The 12,709-nt window shown below is 42.8% G+C and overlaps 1 pseudogene; it reads left to right on the forward strand.

Annotated features, from left to right (window-relative positions):
- The first annotated feature begins 806 nt into the window (after nt 1-806).
- LOC148569054 (uncharacterized) lies at nt 807-2,222 on the forward strand (annotated as a pseudogene).
- Nucleotides 2,223-12,709: the final 10,487 nt, after the last annotated feature.

A 12,709-nucleotide genomic window follows, 5' to 3' on the forward strand; every position in this document is an offset into this window, starting at 1 on the left:
TGGGTCTTATCGTTTTTAACCGTGTTTAGTCTTAGTTGCGGAATAGACTGAGTGTAGCTTCTGTATTCACTCCGAGCACCCGACCTCTTAGACTGACTGGATGGTCCCCCCGTGTAGGTATGGCTCGCATCGCCTCCCGGGCTTCCCCTTCTCCCGCGGCGTACGACCCCTACGCCTGGGTTGTTTCTGATATAAGGGACTCCCCCAATCAAATGGGCGAGGAGGAGCTCACCGAGTTCCGTCAAAACGAGTATCTATGCGGAGGAACCGACGAGGAGTCCAACTATGACGTCTTCGTCCCGGCTCCTCACGAACGCTTGTACGAGCTCAACTTCCACGCTCCTCGAGTTGCCGATTGGATTTGGTTCTATAAATCCATGTTTACTCAAGTGGGGGTTCGTATTCCGTTCTCCGCTTTTCAAATGGCGCTTCTGGGCCGGGTTTTCGTGGCACCGTCACAGCTGCATCCGAACAGTTAGGCTTCAATCCGCTGTTTCGAGATGGTTTATGAATATCTCGAGCTGCCGGTGTCCGTAGATGTTTTTCTTTTCTTTTTCAACCTTACAAACCCTTCAAAGGAAGGGAAACATAAGAAAGGGTTCATGTCTTTCCGGTCTGCCCAAGGTCGGAGGATTTTTGGTTTGTTTGAGGACTCCTACCATGGATTCAAAGATAAATATTTCAAGGTCCGCCCCGTCAAAGGTCGTCATCCTTTTTGGTTGTCGTTGGAGGGGGCACGCCTCATCCCGACCTATTGGAGCTTCGGGGCGGGGTCCAATGCCTTCGTCAAAGTATCCTACAAGGGTATGTCTGTGGTGGATAGGAAGATTGCTGATGTGTTACTGGCAATCTTCGGGAGGAATCATGTGAATCCTCACCTCTTCATGGGTGATCGGGAAGCCGGTCGGAACTATATTTGTGAGAAGTCTTTACTTGCTTTGCCTTTAGTTTCTTGCTTTTCCCAATATTTCATTACGACTAAAGAATTTTCTTTCCTTGTTACAATGGGAATGTCTGCCGAGATAACGAGCCTCCCTAACTTGTTCCAAACCTTTTTATGCGCAAGTGACGACGAGGCGGCCAATGAGAAGTCGATTGTTCCCCCGGAGGACAAGAGCAAGGCCACTTCCGAGCAAGGGGCTGTGGCCGACGAGACCGGTACCTCGGCTCAGGGTGCCTTGGCTCAAAGTGACAAGGAAGTGCGCGTTTCCCCCTTTCGCGAAGTGGTCGGTACTGGGGGTTCGACGTCCAACCCCGCTGCCGACGATGAGGTGGAGGAGATGCCCAGCCTCAAAAGGAGGAGGACGTCCAGCAGTCCCGAGGGGGTTCTCACTGTGATGGAGAAAAATTTTGACGCCGGGAATTTTATAGATTCTCAATTGATCCCCGGGACTGAGGAGCACTTCCACGATACGTCTCTTGCCGGGCAAGCGAGGTGGATGTATCGTACCCTCTTGCGCGGTGCAGTGATAGCTCGGAAGGCCGAGTTTGAGTTGTCCGAGATGGAATCTCTCTGTAGGAGGTTGGAGTTTGCTGGGAAGGCCAATAATGAACTTAAACACGAAGTTGAAACTCTTCGGGAACAACTGACCCAATCCAATGAGAAGCTCGATGCTGCCGAGAAGAAAGCCTCCGCTACCGAGAAGAAAGCCTCTACCACCGAGAAAAAATTAGAAAAGTCGGACGCCACGGTTTCCCGATTTGTCGAGTGGGAAATGACTTTACAGAGTCAGGTTGGCGTGGCTCAAGGACGGGTGCCCGCGTTGGAGAAAGAGAAGGAGGCTGTCGAAAATAAGCTTGCAACGTTGAAGACGAAGTATAAAGACGTCGTTAAGCAAGGGAAGGGCGCAATCCTGGCGACTGAGGAGGCCCTTAAAGCTCAGGTTAAAATTGTTGCTCCTGATTTCGACACCTCGGCAATTGGCGTCTTCAAGGTGATCAAGGACGGCAAGATTGTTGACGTTCCTAAGAAATGATTTTTCTTGTTCTGTACGAAACTTTTGGTTAGCCGTCATGTTTTGGCTTTTGTGAACAGTTGGTTTCTTGGATCGTTTGCTCGTTTTATCATAGTTTATACTTTTTTATTTGCTTGGTTGTGTTGTCGTTTATATTCACCGTTATTGGTTTATAGTTGCCGTTCGTTCTACCGTGTTGATGACATTCCGGCTAAGCCGGCTGAGCCAGGTCGTGGCTTTCCGTGTAGCCATTTGCTATTGTGGTAGTTGATGGGCTCCCGGGGTGATCAGTCCCGGGGCCGTGTATCGTTGTCGCTTCGCGTGGAATTCGTTTGCGCAATGGGTTGTCCAGGAAGGGTGAACAAAACAAAAGAAACAAAACTTTGCACAAGTATATTTTAGTCGGCAATTGCACGAAAGATCTATAGACCATAGCGAAAAGTACAATTCCATGAATTAAATACTTAGCTCGATTGGTCGGCATGTCGCCTTATGTGCTAAGAGTAAAACCTTCTCAAGTTGCTCGCGTTCCACGTTCTTGGGACTTCTTTGCCATCCAGCCTTTCTAACTTGAAAGCACCTTTGCCCATCGCTTCTTTAACTTTGTAGGGACCTTCCCAATTTGCCGCCAGCTTTCCCTCCCCCGGGGTCGGTAAGCCGATGTCATTGCGCCTCAGGACGAGGTCGTTTGGCTCGAACTCTCTTTTAAGCACTTTGGTGTTGTAGCGTAGGGCCATTCTTTGCTTCAGCATTGTTTCCGTCAAGTGGGCCATTTCTCTAGCTTCATCTATCATGTCCTTCTCCACGGCTTCCCCTACTCCCTTCAAAAGTAGTCGTGGACTTGGTTCTCCGACTTCCACGGGTATTACCGCATCTAGCCCGTATGTTAGTCGGAAGGGGGTCTCTCCGGTGGATGATTGCTCGGTTGTACGGTAGGACCAGAGAACCGAGGCGAGCCCGTCGGTCCAAGCACCTTTTTTATTGTCGAGCCGCTTCTTAAGCCCTAGCAGGATGATCTTGTTTGCGGACTCAACCTGTCCGTTTGTTTGGGGGTGCTCTACCGAGGAAAACTTCTGTCTTATACCCAGGCCGGTGAGGAACTCTGTGAATTTCCTGTCGGTAAATTGTGTCCCGTTATCCAAGATGACGATCTTCGGGATGCCGAACCGTGTTATCACTTACCTCCACATGAACTTCCTGCAATTGGATGAGGATATGCTGGCCAGCGGCTCAGCCTCTATCCATTTGGTATAGTAGTCAATGGCGACTATGAGGTACTTGACTTATCCAGGACCAATCGGGAAAGGCCCCAAGAGGTCGACTCTCCACTATGAGAATGGCCGGGAAGACGTTAACAAGCTTAGCTCGGAGGCCGGTGCCCTGTGGAAATTGGCGTTCTCTTGACACTTGACGCACTTTCTAACAAATCCTTTGGAGTCTGCCATCATTGATGGCCAATAGTATCCAGCTCGGATCAATTTTCTTGCTAGGGCCTTGCCCCCTATGTGATGTCCGCAACACCCTTCATGGACTTCCCTGAGGACGTAGTCCGTTTGGTCGGGGTGTAGACATTTCAATAGGGGCTGGCTGAGTCCTTTCCTGAACAGCTGACCCTGGATGATCGCATACTTGGCCGCTTCCCTTCTCAGTTTCTTGGCGTCTTTTTCGTCGTCGGGGAGTTTGCCGTTTTCTAAGAAGCTGGTGATGGGGTCCAACCATAAGGGGCTTATCTTTGATAGGTGCAAAGTGACCGCTGGCTCCCTCATCATACCTTGGATGAGAGATCGGTTACCTTCTCCCGGTTTGGTGCTAGCCAATTTTGATAGGAGATCCGCCCGCGTGTTCCTTTCTCTTGGAACGTGGTGGATCGTGACCTCCTCAAACTTCTGGCTCAAATCCCTAACTTTCTCCAAGTACTTTTGTAATAGTGAGTCTCTGGCTTGGTAACTCCCGTTTACTTGGGAGGTGACGACTTGTGAATCGCTGTATATTTCCAACCTTGTCGCTCCAACTTCCATTGCTAGGGCTAAGCCCCCTATGAGGGCTTCGTACTCTGCTTGGTTGTTTGAGATGGAAAATTCGAACTTGATCGACTGTTCGTATACGACCCCAGCTGGGCTTTCTAGGATGATTCCGGCGCCCCCGGACGTCTGATTTAAGGCTCCGTCTACGTGGAGCTTCCACCGTGTGCGCGTCTCTTCGGTTGGTTCCCCCGTCACTTCTACTAGGAAGTCAGCCATCGCTTGCGCCTTGATCGCTTGCCGGGGTTCGTACCGTATGTCATATTGGGAAAGTTCAATGGACCAAGTCATCATCCTTCCTGCCAAATCGGGTTTTTGGAGTACTTGCCGGATTCCTTGGTCCGTCCTTACGATAATCCGGTGACCTTGGAAATATTGCTTTAACCTCTGGGAAGAGGTCAAGAGTGCCAGAGCTAGCTTTTCCAGTTTGCTGTACCTCAGTTTTGCCCCTTGTAAGGCTCTGCTCACGAAATAGACTGGCTGTTGGGCCCTTCCTTCTTCTTGTACCAAAACCGCGGCCAGGGCTTCTCCTGTTATGGCAAGATATAGGTATAACGGCTCCCCGTTCATTGGCTTCCCGAGCACAGGGGGTGCCGCCAGGATTTCCTTGAAGTGTCTAAAAGCTTCCTCGCATGCGGGCGTCCATTCAAACGCTATCCCTTTCCTCATGAGGTTAAAGAAGGGTAGGGCTTTTGTTGCCGAAGCTCCGAGAAAATGGGATAACGCGGTAAGTCGCCCTGCCAATCTCTGGACGTCCTTGATACAACCCGGGCTCTTCATTTGGAGTATCGCTTGGCATTTCTCAGGGTTAGCTTCTACCCCCCTTTGAGTTATCATGAACCTTAGGAACTTTCCAGCTTCCATGGCAAATGCGCATTTGAGGGGATTAAGCCTCATGCCGTGTTGTCGGAGAGACGCGAATACATTTGCCAGGTCACTCAGGAGGTCATCTGGTCGCGTAGTTTTCGCGAGGATGTCGTCCACATAGACTTCCACCGTCTTACCTATGAGGTCGCGGAATATTTTGTTCATCAGTCTTTGGTATGTTGCCCCCGCGTTTTTTAAGCCGAATGGCATCACCTTATAACAGAAGGTTCCCCCAAGCGTTATAAATGCTGTCTTGTCCTCGTCGGGTCGGTGCATCGGTATCTGATTGTAGCCGGAGTACGCAACCATAAAGCTCAGATACCGGTAGCCCGCCGCTGCGTCGACAAGTGCGTCTATGTTGGGGAGAGGGAAACAATCTTTAGGGCATGCCTTGTTAAGGTCGGAGTAGTCTACGCACATTCTCCATTTGCCGCTGTGCTTCTTTACCAGAACCACATTCGAGAGCCAGGTCGAGTAGTCTAGTTCTCGTATGAATCCTGCTTCTAGGAGGCCGGCCGTCTGCCTGGCCACCTCCTCCGCCCTCTCCCGCGACATCTTTCTCCTCCGTTGGGCTACCGGGCGTGCTTCCGACTTGACGGCCAGGTGGTGTGACATGACTTCAGGGTCTATGCCCGGCATGTCAGCCGGTGTCCAGGCAAACAAATCCCCATTGGCCCTGATCATTTCCACCAGAGGCTCCTTCAATTCATGTGGGAGGTTTCTATTGACAAACGTGAACTTTTCCTCCATGTCACCGACCCTAAACTTTTCCAAGTCCCCCTCTGGTTCTGGTCTGGGCTTGTCGTCTACCCTAGCGTCTAGGTCAGCCAGGAACACTCCCGATGCTTCCTTAGATTTCTTCCTTAGGGAGAGGTTGGCGTTGTCGCAAGCGACTGCCGTTTCTAGGTCTCCCCTTATGGACCCTATAGATCCGTCGTCGGTAACAAACTTCATGACTAGTAGCTTTGTGTTGATTATTGCTTCAACATCGTTAATCGTCTTCCTCCCCAAGATGATGTTGTAGGCCGTGGAATCTCGAAGAACCACGAACTCAGCCATTGCCGATCTTCGGCCTTGGGCTTGTCCCACAGAAATTGGCAGGGATATTACTCCATCTGGCTTGATGAAGTGGTTGCCTAACCCGATGACCCCGTGCTGATGAGTCGATAGGTCGGCGTCCCTTAATCCCAGTACATCGAACACGTTGCGGAACATGATGTTCGAGTCTGCCCCCGTGTCAACAAGGATTCGTTTTACGAGGCCTGTTCCCACCCTGGTCGTGATGACCATGGGTGGACTTTCAGGGGCCTCGTCGAACCACTGATCTTCCGGGCCGAAGGAGATACATGGGGGCTTCTTAGAGCTTCGCATCAGCGCGGAGGAGACCGCCAGGATCTTGGCGTCTTTCTTGTGCGCCGATCTCGACCTTGGTGCGGTGTTTTTAGCGGTTACTACGTTTATCACAGTGAGACCGTGGTCTTTGTCTTCTGGTTCTTGTCGCCGCTTTGCCACCCGGGTCTTGCCTTCCTCGTCTTGGTCGCGATGTCGCCTCCTCGGCTCCCTTATGAGATGGGAGAATTCCGAGAGTTTACTGTCCCTTATGGCTTGCTCTAGTGCATCCCTTAGGTCTGTGTTTGGTGCCCATAGCCCTTGTGGTAGTCACAGTAGAGGCTCTTGTTTCCCCCCGTGCGGTCCTTGAGTGGTCGGGGCTTCGACAAGATTCCTTTCTCGGCTATTTGCTGGTAAACTTCCATGATGGGGAGAGTGAGTGGAGTGTAGTTGGTGAATTTCCCAATCCGGGGAAACGTTCTGGGTGCCTTGCTCGGCCCTCCGCCTTGTTCTTTCTGTCTCTCTCCGTTACCTTGCTGCCTATTGGCAGCCACGACCTGGCTCACCTCCTCGTCATTTATGTATTCCTTAGCTACCGTTTGGATTTCGTGCATCGTCCAAATCGGTTTCGTGGTGAGGTGTTTTCGGAAATCCTCGTTCAGGAGGCCGTTCGTCAAACAGAGGCTGGCCACCGAGTCGGTTAGGCCGTCAATTTTCAAGCATTCGTCGTTGAAGCAGTCCAGGTATTTTCTGGTCGTCTCCTCAGACCTTTGGGTTATCCCGAGCAGATTGATCGGGTGCTTTGCCTTTGCTATTCGTGTTGTGAATTGAGCTAGGAAGGCACGGCTGATGTCCGAAAACCCATAGATGGATCCCTGCGGGAGGCCGTTAAACCACCGGATCGCAGGTCCAGCCAGGGTGACCGGGAAGGCCCGGCACCTCACCTCGTCTCCTACTCCCTCCAGATTCATTCTAGCCTCGAAGGCCATGAGGTGCTCCATAGGGTCTTGGGTTCCATCGTACCTCATGTCCGTTGGTTTGTCGAAGTGCTTCGGCAACCGGACCTCAAGGATGGACCGATGGAACAGGGTGGCGCCCATTATCACGGGTCGCTGCGTCCTCATAGGCCTCCATTCTCTGTCTTCGCGGTCTTGTCCCGGGTGACACATTTTCTTGCCTCGGGAGTAGATGATTGTGTCGTTTCGTCTTCTCGGGATGGGCGAATCTTCTCGGGTGCTTTCCGCTTCCGTTCTGGATGCGGAGGCGTGCCGGGGGAGACTCTGGCGGGAATCTCGCTCCCGGCTTTCAGGGGACGGGAGGTAGCTAGGATCTGTGCTTCGTCGATCGCGCTCCTGATCGGCTAGTTGTCGTTCCAGGTTCTGGACCCTATGGCGTAACTCCTGCATTATTCTGGCGCTGTCACCGCCAGTTTCTCCGAAGGGTCGTGTCTCCCGCGTCCTTGTGCGTGATTCGGCGTGTTGTCGGGGGGACCTTCGTCGCCCTCCCGGTGAGGCGACAGAGGCTACCCCCTCTGCGCCGGCTGTTCGGCCTTGGTCTCCAAAGCCCGGCACGACTTCCATTCAGAAGAATCCCCACAGACGGCGCCAATGTTCTATTGAACGGTTACCGGACGGTTCGGGTGGAGTTTTGCAGAGCTGGGAACGCTTCAATCGCGGTCGTGCTAGGATCCGGTCAGCCGGGTAGCCGAGCTCTCGTTGTGGAAGGAGGGGGGTCACCTGCAAAGACACTCCGACGCTCTAGTCAGTTAGTGTGCAGGTGAGAAATGGATTTTTGGGGTGTGTGACGTACCTTGGGGGAGGGGTAGGACCCTCCCCTTATATACGATGTCAGATGTGGGTCCCACGAGGGCAGAACCCACCTTCTTCGAAGTTTCCTTGTACAGCTGTGGCGGCCAGCTTTCCCGGATGCGTGTGCGGGTCGAATGTGGGCGTGTCATCCTACCGTTCAGGTCGGGTTGTGAGTGGGTCAGGTCAGCCCAAGTTCCCTTTTGGGCCGAGCCGTAACAAAATATAACATTCTAAAATTTACCGTGACAATGTGAATAAATTTTGTAGATAGAGAGTTAATACGCAATGTGTTATAACACACAGAATGCGTATTGGATACGTGTCATCATTTTAGCAACATTAAAAAAATATATTAAATATGTGTTATCATCCTAGTAACACGCAAAATACGTGTTGAACATTTTTTTTACACTTTCACAATATTGTAATATATTTTAAATACTATTTTTATCTTTATATTAAAAATAATTTCTGTTTCAATGTTTTTACATTTTTTTATTTATTTGTTTGGGCTGAATCCTTTAACCAAATTATGATATCATACCATACGGAAAAAGAAAAAGACTCAAGTAGGTACAACAGATTAATTATTAATTTATTAGACTAAAAAATACCGTTAAAAAAAAGGGTAGGCTCCGTTCCACTTCCAGTTCCAGTTAGTTTCTTTACAAGTCATAATCACAAACTGATCACTGATACAATATTGTTTGTTACCGTTTCTCATAAGTCACATCACATGTGACTCCCACTGTGGGCCCCGTTCTACATGGTCCACCAAATAATCACTTATTTGAGAGACAATAGAATAGTTTATCAGTGTATTTTTTACTCTGGTAGTAGAATAGTTTGAGAGACAATAGAATAAAGAATCAATTATTTTCCATTTGAGTAAACATGATAATCATAAAAAAATTAGACATTTTAATTTGGCATTTCGAAACAATAGTAGAAAAGTGATGAAAATAATTATTTAACACTAAATATATGAATAAAGAAATTTAATAATTTGCACAATAACTTTTTTAATATCTTCACGTTAAAAGGGAGGGAAGGGGGAGGGAGATGCATAGGTGAATTGATATATTATTTATTGTTAGGTGATATATTTTGATATTTTAAATATTTTTTAATGATAAAAATTCACGTACAGTTATTTTATACGAAATTGATAATAAAAATTTGTTAAATAATTTAATAAATTTGGCTAAATTATTATTTAATGATTCTTGACTAATCTGTTAAATTTTTTAACAATTTTTTACTATCAACTTTATATAAAAACAACAACAAATAAATTATTACCATTTTTAATTTATATTAAAATACTTTTTCCTTGTTTAGTCATTTCTTAAAATTTATAGTTTAATTCATGTGACCAAAGTAGTAAAATCATATTTTTCATTCCGACACGAAAAACTAATGCAAAATCGTAATTCATAAAATCGTTAGACGAAATGTAAATTTAACTCATAAATCATAAAATCTAAAAAATATAAGAAATATAACAAAATTACACATAATTGAATATAACACTAATTAAAGAAATTTTATTAAATAATTTAAAAAAATATTTATTTAACAATTTAAAAATATAATCGCATTCAGAATATTTATATATTTATAAAAAGAAAAGAGCTGCACATTCAAACCACACATTAGCAAATTTACTAATTTAAATGTTTCAGAACACAAATTTACTAGTGTTTCTTTTTTATTTTTTTATTGACATAGGTCTAGGTTCACAATTGGACCGACCCAACATAAGCTACTTATCCTTATCCCCATCACAATCAGACACCCTTTCCCAACCCGTTTCTCCCCAACCTAGATTCCCAACACTCGCTGCAATCCAAATACCCTATGATTGCGCTTACAAAGCTCCTTCCAATGGCAAATCCATCTCCTTTGGCATGTTGAGCATATTGTCCATAAAATTTCTTTGGAATATCTTTTCTATACTCCCCTCCTAAGTTTTGGGTCACTCAGTTTCCATGAAGAGACACCGCAAAATCACCGCATAAAGGAGATGTTGATATTACATTTTCTTTCACCTTCCTTGCTTTTCTGTTCAAGCTCCCGATTAGCCCTCCTCGTAAAGGAGGAAGACAGCGCCAGTCGCACTGTATGTGATGCCTCTGCTTTTCTCTACTTTTGGTTTGAAGAATGCCCCTGTTGCAAGAACTTTACTCCATTCTAGGGTTCCTTTTTAACTTTCTTCTATACGTTTTGGGCTGGATTTGGCGAATTTTAAACAAGGTTAGAAAACAATGAAACACCGTTTATGGATGGATGAGTCTTCTTCCTCTCACACGGGATCGCCAACAAAATCATGATTCCAGCGATTTCGCAACTTTACTCGGCGATTCCACGCAAACAACACTGTTGTCACTCGAACAATAAAATTGGAATGGAAAGGAGCTGCAAAATCGCAAATGTGATTTCACGAGTTAAGTCACGATTTTGACTACCTTACATGTGACAAGGGCTTTGATATGGAGTAAAAAATAAAAAATGTGTCTAACAGTAAAAGTTGTCTCTCAATAACCCAGATGGCTTATTATAAATAAATTAACTCCATCAAATTTAGCAAATTTTTTTAATAAATAATTTGATTATTTTAATTATCAAAATATATAATTTGTAACGCATTTACTAATTTATATCACATTAATTTATTTCGTTTACAAAATAACAAAATAATTATAAATGCATCTCCTTGAAACTTAAACATATCTCGTTTACACCGTAAACGAGATATATTCATTATCACGGTATATTTGTAAAGAAAAAATATAATTTTTAAAAATAATAAAAAATATTAATAATTTAAATTTAAACAAACTTTTAAAGATAGAACGTTTCAAATAATAGAAAAGATGAACGGTTTTAAAATAATAGGAAAAATAAACCGTTTTAACTCGTTGATTAATGGGCGACGACTAGGGTACACGTAATTTAAAACTGTTCATTTAAAATCAGCACAATCGCCTATTAATAAGTTAAAACCGCCTATCTTTCCTATTATTTTAAAACTATTATCTTCGGTCTTTTCTATTATTTGAAACCGTCCTATTATTTGAAACGTTCTATTTTTAAGGGTTTGGTCCAATTTAAATTATTAATATGTTTTATTAATTTTAAAATTATATTTTTTTATTTACAAATACACACATCTCATTTATACTGTAAACGATATCATTATAAATGTATTTTATTTATACTATAAAAAAAATATGTGTATTTTTTCAAATTTAATATATCTTGTTTGCAATATAAATAAAATACATTAATGTGATGCAAATTACTAAATACACTACAAAATATATATTTTAATAATTAAAATAAATAAATTATTTATTTAAAAAAAATGGCCTCAAATTTAAAACAAAATTACTAATCTCTGGCATGCTGCAAAAGGCTAATTTTTTTTATATTGTATAAATATATGTGTAATATATTGTTATGAGAAGATTAGGTGTCTTTTTTTATATGGTGTTTTATTTAAATTGGACGGTCCGATTTGTTTGAAAAAAAATAAAGTACAAATCGGAGGGTCGGTTTTGTTTGATAAAAAAAACTACAAATCGCATGGTCTGTTTTGTATTTTTTAATTTTTTTTATTTTTTAAAATAGAAATCGGACGGTCCGATTTCAACATTAAAATTTTTTTTATTTTCAAAAACACAAATCGGACCATCCCATTTATGATTGTTGATTTAAAAAATGAAACAAATTGGAGAGACCAATTTATTCATACCATAGCAATGAAAAACTCATCTCTTCTCCTATCATTATGAGATGCACTCAGCTCTCTCCCACATAAAAAATAATAAGCGTGCTGCAAAATACTACAGAACTTACAATATATCAAATCAATTATGACCACTTTCTGAACCGTCACAGTAGAGTAGTTATCCATGCGTTATCTTCGAGTGTAGACACTATATAGTTCCTCATGCGTAGAAATATTTTTCTTTTTACACCACAACGTTGCCCTTTGTTTATTTCTTTAACCGAGTTTGTACAATAAAAGAAGAAATATCTTAATTTCCAAATAAACGCGGGTAGTGGAGGTAGGGGGGAAATCGAAATCCCGTTTGAAGGGTTTTTTTTATAAATAAAAATAGAGTTTAATTTTAATGTATTAATAGTATAAAATATTTAATATAATTATATAATTATATTTATTTTTTACGATTATTTATATAATCAACAAAAATAATTATTATTTTTTATGATGTAATATTATATAGTTAAATATATATATTTTATATTAATTATACATTAAATTTAAATTTATAAAAATATTCATGATTTTTTGTTTAAAATTTTTTGTTTAAAAATAACACTAGTATGCTTATTTTTTAATTTTTAAAATTAACAATTTTAAATTGTTATTTTTAAAACATAATAAATAATTAATTATACAAAAATAATAATACAATTACATTTCTTTTTAGTAAATTTAATTAAATTATTAATATAAAATATATTTATTTAAATTTAAAATATTTAAATAAAATTAAATTAATTAAAAAATATACAAATATAATTAAAATCGTTTTCGACTTGTTTTATTATTAAAATCATTCTCAATATTACAAAACGTTATAAAATCGTTCTTTTGTCTCATAAATAATATTTTTTGAACAATTTTATCCTTAAACAAAAATAATAAAAAAATCTCCACACCCTCACTATTAACTTCACATCATCATTATTGCTTTGC

This window comes from Arachis ipaensis, chromosome B4, assembly GCF_059453495.1.
Source record: "Arachis ipaensis isolate K30076 ecotype BB chromosome B4, ASM5945349v1, whole genome shotgun sequence".
Taxonomy (NCBI): domain Eukaryota; kingdom Viridiplantae; phylum Streptophyta; class Magnoliopsida; order Fabales; family Fabaceae; genus Arachis; species Arachis ipaensis.